Raw genomic sequence first — 12,544 nt, forward strand, 5'->3', positions numbered from 1 at the left:
GATCCCGCACCGGACCGGTCCGAGTCCGTCTCGACCGGATCTATTCGGGTCGGTTTTACTTGTATTTTTCGACCGTAACTCGTCTCGGACGCCTATATAAGTGCCTTGGACGACCCCTAGCCGCTTTAGACCAAGTTTAAGATAAACCCTAGTTCATAGTTGTTTGCTAAGCAAAACTATTGCTCCCCAACTCTCCAATTCGTTGCGATCCGGAGTTTTATGCTACCGAAAGTTTGTGTGATCTCGTCTGTTCCATTGGGGATTAGAAGATTGCAATCTACCGCTTCGTGGTCGGCGGCTACGTGCGCAAGTGTGTGGAGTTGCGAATATCTTGCGGGGTTGAGATCCGTTGCATTGGCATCGTGAATCAATCGAGAGACTTCGTCGGCGTCATACAAGTTATCCTCCTCATCATCATCGATTTCATCCGCTGCTACCATCACGTGTTCATCACCACCCGTCGCTTACTGAGAAGATCGGGCAACCCCATATCAGAGGCCCTGCTGCCGCGATACTGACCGGGCTTTGCTCGACACTAAAACTCGATGGCAGCGAAATGGAGAATGGTGGGGGGAGGAGGCGACAACGAGGGAGGACAGGTACCCCCAGGCCTCAAAGAAGTACACGAGAGGACAAATGGGTCTAATTGGATATTTCAAAAATGTGCTACCCTTTTGTCAAAGTGATTTACCCTTTCTGAACTAAGCAAATTAACAATATTATGAGTTCTAGGCTGTAAAGGATTTGAAAAAATAAACTCCTACAATGTCCTTCATTTTTTAAGCTAGCAATTCATTTTGTTTTGTACAGAATGCATGCGCCGAATCTTTGGGTCCTCGTGGACCTCGTGGTGTGGCGGCATCATCTTTGTTACAGTAGTAAAAAAAAGCTTGAAGAGCATCTTGTACTCTTGTGCCGACCGTCCAACCCCTGACGCGCGGCGGCTCCATGGTGGTTCTAGTCTAGTCTAGTGTAGTGGTTGGTGACGCAGCTGACGGCTGACGCGGCAACGCCTGGCTGTTCCTGCTGCCGTGCTGCGACGGTGGCGAGGCGACTTTCTTCCTTCCTTCCTTTCCCCCTCCGCCCCGCGAACGCCGGGAAGGATTCAACTCTTCCCAATTATCTCCGCCCTTTATCCCCCCACTACTAGCACCCCACTACCGCCCCGCCTTCCTCACCGGGATCCTTCCGAGAACTTGCGGTGCTCTCTGAGGCCGTGTCTTGCCGCCCGTCGTCGCCGGCGCCGAGAGAGCGGGATCCTGATCCGCCAGGTGCGTCGCCGCCGCCCTCCGTCTCCCGCCTCCTACTGTTCGATTGATTCAGGCGCCGCAGCCACAAACTGTTCTTTTACAGGCCGGCCGGCTCGGCTGTAGATTCACGGAATTCCTAGACTCGTACCACCCGTCTGCCGTTTCTTTACGATGATTGGGTGTTCTCCGCGCGAGGAAACCAGTAGAGATTTCGATCTGCCCCCCGCTCGAACTCCACCCATCTTTTCCGCTGTCAACTGTTGACGCTCCTGGAAGATAGGAACTGCCGCTAGTTAGCTCGCGTCGACTCGATCCCGGCCTGCTCTGTAGCCCAATTATACTGGGGTCTGCGGGAAAGGGACAACTGAAGCGTATCCAAATATCCTACAGTGTTATATCGCGTCTTTATTTTGCCATCACGCACCAGTGTTATGGAGTATGGACCGGATGCCAGAGTGGAATTTAGTGGCCTGCCCGCCTAGGTTTCTCCCATTTCGGAGGTTCCCATGGTAGTATGTTCTATCATGTGCTGTTAAAGTTTCTTTCTTTTTTCCCTCCCTGCCTCTTGGCTCTGAGCGTTTTCTAAATTATGAATTTCCTAGCTTCATTTGTTCTAGTTATGAGCTGAGCTGGTATAGATCATAAACAGGGAGACTGCCAGTTTTCGTTGGTTTTTTACTACATTATATACCTGAATTTTCAATATTCACACCCTTTCGTCTTTTTGAGTTAGTGATCACCCATACACAAAGAACGTGATTGTCAAGGTGCGTGGCCGCCGCTCTCTAACTCGGTTCTCACTGTTTGGTTGATTCAGACGTCAAAACCATGAACTGTGCTATTTAGTTTTACATGTCGGCGCGGTTGTTGGTTCATGGAATTCGTAGGATGATCGAGTGTTCCTCCGCGTGACGAAACTCATAGATTTCGGATCTCTCCCCCTCGAATTCCAAGATTCTTTTCGCAGTTAACAATTCTGGAAGATAGGAACTGCCGCCGTTGGTAGTTAGTTTAGTTCCTGATGACTTGATCTTGACCTGTTCTGTAGCCCACGTAAAGCTGTTTCTAGCATTAAAGCTGTCTCTGGCATTAGGAGATCCAATTATACTTGGAGATAGGGACAACTGAAGCATATCTGAATATTCCATAAGTGTTATCGTGTCTTTAATTTTCCATCAAGCACCAGTATTATGGAGTATGGACCGGATGCCAGAGTGGAATTTATTGGCTTGCCCGGCTAGGTTTCTCCCATTTCAGAGGTTCCCATGGTTTCTGGCTCAATCTATCCTGTGATGTTATTTTTCTATTTCTTCCTGCTCTTGGCGCCGAGCGTTTATTTATTTATTTATAAATTTCCTAGGTCTATTTGTTTTAGTTACTTAATGAGCTGTTAATCCATCGTAAGGGAGAGTGACAGTTTTTGTTAGTTTTGTAGTATCACGTATACCTGAATTTTCAATATTCACACCCTTTCGTCTTATTGAGTTAGTGATCACTCTGCTCTTTTGCCAGTCAACACAACCACCCATACGTGATCACCGAGGTGCGTGGCTGCCCCCATCTATCCTGGTTCCTACTGTTTGGTTGGTTCAGGCGCCACAACCATGAGCTGTGCTATTTGGTTTTACATGCCGGCTCGGTTGTAAATTCATGGAATTTGTAGACTCATAGCACTTTTTTTTCTTAGGATTATTGAGTGTTCTTCCGCGGGAGGAAACTCGTAGATTTCGATCTCTCCTCCTCAAGTTCTAAGATTCTTTTCGCAGTTAACACTTCTGGAAGATAGAAACTGCTGCTGCTGGTACTTAGATTAGTTCGTGATGACTTGATCTCGACCTGTTCTGTAGCCCATGTAAAGCTGTTTCTAGCATTAAAGCTGTCTCTGGCATTAGCAGATCCAATTATAATTGGAGAAAGGGACAACTGAAGCATATCTAAATATTCCACAAGTGTTATCGTGTCTTTAATTTTCCATCAAGCACCAGTATTATGGAGTATGGACCGGATGCCAGAGTGGAATTTAGTGGCTTGTCCAGCTAGGTTTCTCCCATTTCGGAGGTTCCCATGGTTTCTGACTCGATCTATCCCGTGATGTTAATTTTCTATTTCTCCCTGCTCTCGGCGATGTGCGTTTTATAATTATGAATCTCCTAGGTCTATTTGTTTTAGTTACTTCATGAGCTGTTTATCCATCGTAAAAGGAGAGTGACAGTTTTGTTAGTTTTGTAGTACTGCATATACCTGAATTTTCAGTATTCACACCCTGTTGTCCTATTGAGCTAGTGATCATTCCGTTTTTTTGGCAGTCAACACAACCACCCATACACTGATCCCCGAGGTGCGTGGCCGCCACCCTCTAACCCGGTTCCTACTGTTTGGTTGATTTAGGTGCCACAACCATGAACTGTGCTATTTGGTTTTACATGCAGGCTTGGTTGCCGATTCATGGAATTCGTAGACTCATAGCACTTTGTTTTCTTAGGATGATTGAGTGTTCTTCCGCGTGAGGAAACTCGTAGATTTCCGATCTCTCCCCCTCGATCCAAGATTCTTTTCGCAGTTATCACTTCTGAAAGATAGGAACTGCCGCCGCTGGTAGTTAGTTTAGCTCGCGATGACTTGATCTCGACCTGTTCTGTAGCCCACATAAAGCTGTTTCTAGCATTAAAGCTGTCTCTGGCTTTAGCAGATCCAATTATACTTACAGAAAGGGACAACTGAAGCATATATAAATATTCCACAAGTGTTATCGCGTCTTTAATTTTCCATCAAGCACCCATACTATCGTGTATGGACTGGATGCCAGAGTGAAATTTAGTGGTTTGCCCGGCTAGGTTTCTCCCATTTCAAAAGTTCCCATGGTTTGTGTCTCGATCTATCCTGTGGTGTTATTTCTCTATTTCTCCATGCACTTGGCGCCGAGCGTTTTTTAATAATGAATTTCCTAGGTTTATTTGTTTTAGTTACTTCATGAGCATTTATCCATCGTAAAATGTGGAGTGCCCAGTTTCTGTTAACTTTGTGGTACTACGTTTACATGAATTTTCATCTGTCACACCCTTTTCCTTTTAACTGGCTTATTGAGTTTGTTATCATTCTGTCTTCTGCCAGTCAACTCCATCATCCACAGACAATGAAGATGGTAATTATGTTTATTTGTCCTTTTTTTTTCTTGCAGCTGGTTTGACTCTATATCTAGTAGAGTCGTCTCCCTCCAGTTAGTAAATATGTCCTTTCTCTGGAAATCAAGCAACAGTGGTGCAACAGAGAAAACCTTGACCCTGGAAGAACAGCAACAGAAAGTAAGATATTTCTGTTCACTATTAGATCTTTGCTTGGTTCTATTGAAGAATTTAATTCTAAGTCTGTTTTGATGTGCTGTTTACTGTGCAGATAGATGAGTTACGGAAGCAACTTGGTGAACCCTCGTCAGTAGCAATACAGGGTTTCCTTTCGGATGCATCAATATTGAGATTTCTTCGAGCAAGAAACTGGAATGTGCAGAAAGCAAGTAAAATGCTGAAAGGAGCTGTCAAGTGGCGGGCATCATACAAGCCAGAAATGATTTCCTGGGTATGTCTGATTTAACCGCTCGATATCTTCATGCTCAATTGAATATGCATGCATTTATTGGCCAAAACAAAGATCCATATAATTAGGACATCGGTGATAAGTGAGAACAGCAGGTAGTATTCAGGATGCCTGTAAAAATAAGTTTAGTGTATGAGGAATAAGTACTATCAGTGACAATTATACATGGCTGTTTTTTTTCCCGAAAAGGACCCCCTCCACCCTGGCCGCTCCATCAATTGATGCACACGGCCATTGTAATGATGCACGCCACTGTGCAATTGAATGATATCAATATTATTGAACTGCTGGGGAGAGTTATAATGCAGAAGCCGATTGTTCATGATACTTTACAAGTTGCTTGTATTACCAGATTTACAGGGTAATGTAATTTTTTCATCCTTCAATCTTCAGGAAGACATTGCACATGAAGCAGAGACTGGAAAAATATATAGGGCTGACTACAAGGACAAACTTGGAAGGACTGTTCTTGTGATGAGGCCAGGCTTAGAGGTTAGCTTATTGCCTGCAGAGCAAATATCTGGAAATATTTTATCATAAGGTTCTCATCTATACCTAATAATAAAGCAAAAAGGGTTTCCGTCGTCCGTCAATTGTTGCCCCTATTTTTCGCCAAAATTACACCGTATGCCACCGCTAAGTCAAAATAACGGTTCGCTCCGTTCCGATCCTGCGTCACCCATCGGCCATCCTTCCTCGCCGCCGTAGGAAAAAAAAGGAAACCGAACCCTGCTCATCTCCTCTTTGACCAGACTCCCGCGAGGGAGCGAAGAGGACTGGCCCCATGGTCGCCGCATCCGGCCGCCCCAGATCCCCGAACACCGCCACCTGGCCCCGAGTGCAGAGCCGCTGTGCCGCCATCACCCCTGTACCAGATCCCCTAACCACCAGCGCCCTGGTCCAGATCCCGCAACGTGGCCTCCCTGCCCGGCTGCCCTTTCCTGTCCACCGATCAGAAGCTCCACCGGAGGGTCCATGAGCAGCAGCGTATCTCATCGTAATCCCCTCCTCTTCCCTCCAATTTCTGCTCGAGACGTCTCCTCTCTCCTCCCATGGCAAGGCTCCGCCCCCACTCCCCCCTCCCGTGGTGACCCCTCCCCTCTCCCCTCCAATGGCGCCTCCTCCCTGGGTACCCGTTTCTGTCCTTCTGTGGCGCCCCAACCCCCTCTGTTGCGAATAAATATCAGTTACCTGTATGGGATCAATCTTCTTCCTAGAGAAGGCCAATTTCGCCCGCCCACTTTTGCCAAGCGCTCGTGTTTATTTTTCCATCGATTGGAATGGCAGATCCATGTATTTTCTTCAGAGACTTTCTAGATAAACTGAGCTTAGCAGCGTATACTTTTAATTTATTTGCGTAAATTAATCATGTGTATACGGCACTGCAATGCTTTAATATTTAACAGCAATTTGCTAAGGACATGTTGAGTCACCAGACGCCCGTCTGCGGGTGCGTCAATTTACGTCCGCCCGTAGACACGGAAAACGGTTGAAAAGGATTGGTGACCATTTTACGTTTGGGTGTTTCCAGTGGCCTGACATAATTTTTTTCTCCGAAGGTCGTTTTAATGGCGATTAGCGTCCTGTCGACCCTTGCCGCCAGCGGTTACCGGTTCCACGCGAGGGACGTTGATTCCCACGCGAGGCCAAACATTTTGTGTGGGGGACGCGGCGGAGACATCGGCGTGCATGGATGTCGCCATGGAGGGGGGCCTCCCTCGAGTCGCTCCACTGCCAGCCTCCGTCTTCGACCACCACAGAAATCCACGCGGTGGTACAAGATGTCTGCCCGGCGGTGGTCCACTGCGCGACGCACAAGGAGGTGGTGGTGGCGAGGTGGCAGGAGCAGCTGCGGGTGGAGCAGGAGAACCAGGAGCTGGAGGAGGATGCGTCGGCTGTGTTCACGGCGGAGGCCATGGTGTCATGGGATATGGCTTGCTACCAGTCCGACTAGGAGGCCGTCAGGGTGGCGGAGGGGAAGACAGCGGCGGCCACAGTGGACAAAGTCCGCTGGAACGCCACTTTGGCCCAGGGGCAGACATGCCGCTAGCTGCAGGAGGCGGCCGCCTCCATGAGCCGCTGGGAGGCCTTCACAGCCCGCATGGCCGCCCACCGCCGGAACTCCGATGGCGCCGGCCCGGTAGGGCACGTCGACGTCCAGTAGGCCACACGATTACAAGTAAACCCGTACATAGTAGGTCGTGCTACGACGAGTAGGTACAGTCATCGTAGATTAGGTTGACTCGTCTAACCATCCTTTTTATATTTAGGTTTTTTACAAGTTAATTTTTTCTCAGTGGAACATTTATTTATTTTTGCTTAAAAAATTTCTTACTCACCTGGCAATGCACCGTAGCAACGCACGGGTTTATTTGCTAGTAAAGAAACACGAGAATATATGCATATACCTGTAGAATAATATGCTTTGAAACCATATTGGAGTTGCATGGTCTGGTTGAGACGTGAAAGGGACATTACAATTGTCAACCATGATTATGGAGCTATCATGCTAACTCTGCTGATATTTTTCTAAATCATATCCGAATGCTCAATCAGTGTTGTGAGGAACCAATGATAATTTCATGCTTTTTGCAAATCAAAGTATGAAACTTTTTTTTCTATTGTATAACATATGAATCTTGAGATGCATATTTTTTGTTATCGTTTCTCTTGACACATATTTACCTTGAACTAGTATTTTTTTTTATGATGGTAAACTGGTAGTTTACTTTCAGGAATGACTCTTTATGTTTATTCTGTAAACTTTGAGTTGCCTTTCAACTCACGTCACTCTGGAGTCTGGACTAGTTAAGTTTGTGGTTCTGATGTGAAGCATAGTAACTTCAGTCATTCTAACTGTGTGTCCATAATGCTGATGTATAACAGAACACTACCTCGGGAAAGGAACAGATCAAGTATCTTGTTTACTCTCTGGAGAAAGCGATTATGAATTTGACGGATGATCAGGAGAAGATGGTGTGGCTGACAGACTTCCAGGGCTGGTCGCTGGGAAGTACTCCACTGAAGGTGACCCGAGAGACTGTGAGCGTTTTGCAAGACTGTTATCCTGAGAGACTGGGCCTAGCGATCCTTTACAATCCTCCTAGAGTATTTGAGTCTTTCTGGAAGGTAAGCAGCTGCACAACTTGAATTATCTTTACACTTGAACCAACATTGTTGCCTTGTGTCCATACTCGCATAGGTGAATTACAAAAGATAGATTTGCAGCCACGATGTTGAGAGTTGTGCGAGTAGCAGTATCTTGCTTGTTTGAAAATCATGAATGATGTGTTCCAGTCTACTGTACATGGTATTCGTTAACTATTTCTCGAGTCATTTCACAGCCCTTTAGCTAACCTACCTATTTTTCTTCTGTAATTGGCCTTTGCTGCTTTGCTTTCGCAATATTGGCAGTCTCCTATGATATCTTTTTTCAGCATTATTCAACCATTAAAAGTTCCTATGTGGCGTGCTACATTCCCTAAAGCTAAGTTGAAACAGTGGAAACAGTATAAACCACAACATGTGCATATTGGAAATAGTGTTATCAGGTCCTACATGTCAGTATCATTTCCTTCTGGAAAGATTCTGTTAGCTGCCTTGTTCTATGCTATTCCTAATTGAGCTAGTTCACTTTTGTAAGATCAAAGGGCCTAACATACATACGAATGGCAGATAGTGAAGCCATTCTTGGACCATGAGACGCACAAGAAGGTGAAGTTTGTGTACTCCAACGATAAGGAGAGCCTGAAGATAATGGGAGAGGTCTTCGACCTTGACAAGCTTGACTCGGCATTCGGGGAAGGAATACAGCCACCTTTGAATACACAAGCTACGCGGAACAAATGAAACTGGATGACAAGAAGATGCAATCTAACGACACAGGCTCTGACGCTTCAAGCGAGGCTTCCTTCTACAGTGGAACGGATTCCCCAAAGCACGGAGATGGAGAAGCGAAGGCCTAAATTGCTCAACTGCTATTTGCTCCATTTCGGAGGTGGATAGGTCAAGAAAGAAAAATACACAATCATCTAACTAGCAGACCTTTCGCGCCAGTTTACAATCCTCTTGTTGATCCTGTTTTTGGGTCCAAGACATGGAATGTTATCTGTCCGTGGTATACTATAGAAGTTCCTGAAGGGAAAGTTTGGACCAGAACCTGTGATGCGTTGACTTCTCCGGAGTAACTTAAATGAGAAATCTTATAACTGATGTCCTGTTGTTGCAGGCTTCTATACGGAATAATTTGGTGCAGCTCATGTGTTGCATGAGTAACTTTAAATACTGTATATTTAACTATCTGAGTATCGGTATAATAATTTACGTTTGATGGCCATAATGGCCGGTTCTAGTTGCTTTGTGGGATTCTCTGATGGCAAATACAAAATTAGCTTTTATTTATATATGCCAGTTTATGTGGAGTAACTTATTTGAGAGTGGAGGAATAATTGATCATATCTGGCGAGTAGACTTGAACCAAAAATCTGATCCGACCTGAAAATGCATAGCGAAAATATAGTGCGTGTACTTGAATATTTTGGTGAAGAAGTTTTTAGTTTGTAGCAATTGGTTGTATATGTTTTTTTTAAGCTTACATAAACACAAATTTTTGTTTGTTTAAATCTGCAAGTGAATGTGGCAGGGCATTTAGATTTTTGTGGATTTTTTTGGTAGCACCCTCAGTATAACTTGTAACAATAGCACCACAGACGTTTTGAACAAGGAGTTGCTCAAGCATGTAGGAGAGGAGACAGCCCATGCCTTCGGAAGCGCCGAGAGAGAACTTCTATACTCTTAGAGCAAGTTTAGCTATAAGGATTAAATAACTTCTTGGCTAGTTAGAGGAGAGATGTTAAGTGAAATTTCATGCAAGAACTAATTTTAGCATGTGCTTCTAGGCAGTTAGTGAGAGTAAAAAATATCACATATTGATAAAGTACTACCTCCATTCATAAATGCATGTCGAAGAGTTGTTCAAATTTAGATGTATCTACTAAAGAGTGTTTAGATATATCTAAATTTCGATAAAGTTCCGACATTTATTTATAAACAGAGGTAGTAACACATTTTATAGCTAACTATTATATACTATGCCTATAAATTAGCTTTTTTTAAGAAACTATAAATTAGCAATATATAACATAACATTTGTTTATAGCATACACTTGGCTAACTTGCTCTCAGATAAGGCATAAATGTGCATGTCCGATCGAGATGACACATTCCTCCGTGGAAGTTAACCACAAACTTCGGATTCGTTCCCCATTTAACGCACATCAACCCGAATGTCTGAAAGAGCAAGCATTCCTGTCCAGCGATACAGACAGACAGATGGCGCCGGGATTCTCCGCGTCGGCCTGGCTGCAGAGCAGGGGCATGCCGAGCCTGAAGCTCCGGTTGTGGCGGCAGGACCAAGCAGCCACGGGTAATTGGAAGTACTGTAGAAGGTCGATCATGTGGGCATGAGCTCACAGGAGAAGATACGATAAAAAAAATTGCGTGGAAGTTTGAGATTTTATTTCTTCTTTAAAGAGTTACGGTTACAATCAGCCCTCATCCTAGTTAGGGCATGTACAATGGAGGGCTCTTATGCAGGCGTTTAAGTATCCAAAATAAATCAACCATCGGGAAATTTTCATCTAAGAGTCTAGAGCCACAACGCAAGACGCTTAAAAGATTTTTTTTTCCTGCGATTGGATACGGCCGTCAGCTGATCGATTCAGTTTTTTAGGAACGAAAAATGGGGAGCGCCCGGCGCAATACTTGGCGGCGATGCAAGACAAATTCCCGGAATCAACTGGGATTTAGGCATAACGACTGGGAATTTGACCCTAGCGCATGTTGTTAGCGCTCGCATTGTAGATGCCCTTACAAGAAAAATATCAACTGGTCGTCACCTCTAAAGTGCTCGCAAGCTTTGCACATAGATGTGACGAGTGATTTGCCTCCTTCCTAACATGCTTTATTGAAAACGAAGAGAAATCCTTCGCCATCTCCCCAACTTCATCAAGAATAGGCGCCACAATAGAACGGGAATTGTAGCGTGATGTCCAGAGATTCCACCTTTAGACAGTCTGTCTCTATCACCAGATGCGAAAAACCCCGTAACCTTGCAAAGATGACACCATCACGAAGGGACAACGCTTCCACGATGAGAGAGAATCAGTAACTCCCTCATAGGGTTTGCTCCAAGCTCCCAAGAAGGCCATGTGTGATCTCGCAACACCACCACCTCCACCCTTGCGATCTTGAGTAGATACAACTCCATCAGTATTTATTTTCACCCAACCTGGAATCGCCGGACACCAACATTGATCATCCCTGATAGCCCTCTGTTTGACAGATATTTCCAACAACACTAAAGTTTCTTTTGCTGTTTTCATAGAAGCCACAAGGTCGTAAAACTCATGATCATCTGTCCAACGTGTGTCGTCCATATTGACCACATGGTTGTAATAATCTGGCACTGGTCGCTCTCCGAAAACATATGGTCACAGGAAATATCTTTACTCCAAGTTAGCGGATGGAGGCGAGGTAGTTTGAGATGGAACACTTCCTGAGCTGCCCTCCTAACGAGACTACGAGAGTTAGCTGGATCGTATCCAAAATTCCAAATACGGTAATTGACAAACCAATTTTATCCTTTTCTAACCCAAACATAGTTCCCTTAACCGACTCGTAAAAGAAAATTTATCAAGATCGGTTATGCAAATAATCGACTGAAAACTCGTTTTCTATAATAAACTCATAAAATGAATGTGTTTGCCCTGATCTTCATTCTTCAATGCCAGAAATGTGCATGTCTGAGAGAGGAGTTTAAGACACATTCCTCGGCAGAAGTTAACCACATATACATCGGATTCATTCCCCATTAACACATCTATCCGAATGTCTCGAAGACTCGAAGAACAATCATTCGTCCAATCCTGAGAGACAAGCAGAAGGCGCCTGTGTCAGTTCCAGGTAGACGATGGCAGGGCATGGAGGCGCAGCATTTCTGAGCAACTCTCTCAATCAGCTGGCGTGGCGCATGGGCGGCCCATCCCTGTGCTGCCCTCCAAGGAACAGCAACCGGTTGGAACGCCTCCCGGATGAGGAGAAGAAGAGTGATCACTCAATCATGCGCTCGGATCTGGTCGCGTCTGGAGGATTTAGATTTGAGCCGACTGCTCTCTCTGTGGCAAACCGAGCGGCCACGTAGGTGGCTACTGTGTGTAAGCTTCGGCGTATGCTTGCGTTTTTGGTGCCATCCGGCGGCGACTGGTTCTGGCTGTTGTCCTGCGCGACCATACCTGGTACGAGGCATGTCCAGACACTTGGCTTGGCCAGTCACCTTATCCTGTGCTGCAAGCTTGGGACACGCTTGTCCTGAACTCCTGATTGCTACTCTTGCGTGCGAGCCTGCGAGGCCCGGTGTAATTTACTACTCCGATTTCCTTAAATAAGACGTATAACTTTTCTGAAAAGTCAATCACTGCTAATTTTATAACCAAGCTTACAGAGATGTTGGTTTGATATTGTAGATGCTAACGATTTTTCCTATAAACTTCATTAATATTTATATTGTTTAACTTTGATCAAAAATTTATATACCTTTAATTTTAGGATTTTTTGATAAAGAAAATATATTAATATCGCGAAGATACCAATTAAATCAAGCCTCTGCAACAACGCAATATCGCGAAGAAAGAAATCAAAGCTCC

The 12,544-nt window shown here is 45.0% G+C and overlaps 1 pseudogene; it reads left to right on the top strand.

The window, feature by feature from the left end:
* The first annotated feature begins 1,673 nt into the window (after window positions 1–1,673).
* Window positions 1,674–9,197, top strand: LOC124661453 (annotated as a pseudogene).
* The last annotated feature ends 3,347 nt before the right edge of the window (window positions 9,198–12,544 follow it).

This window comes from Lolium rigidum, chromosome 6 (assembly GCF_022539505.1).
Source record: "Lolium rigidum isolate FL_2022 chromosome 6, APGP_CSIRO_Lrig_0.1, whole genome shotgun sequence".
NCBI lineage: Eukaryota > Viridiplantae > Streptophyta > Magnoliopsida > Poales > Poaceae > Lolium > Lolium rigidum.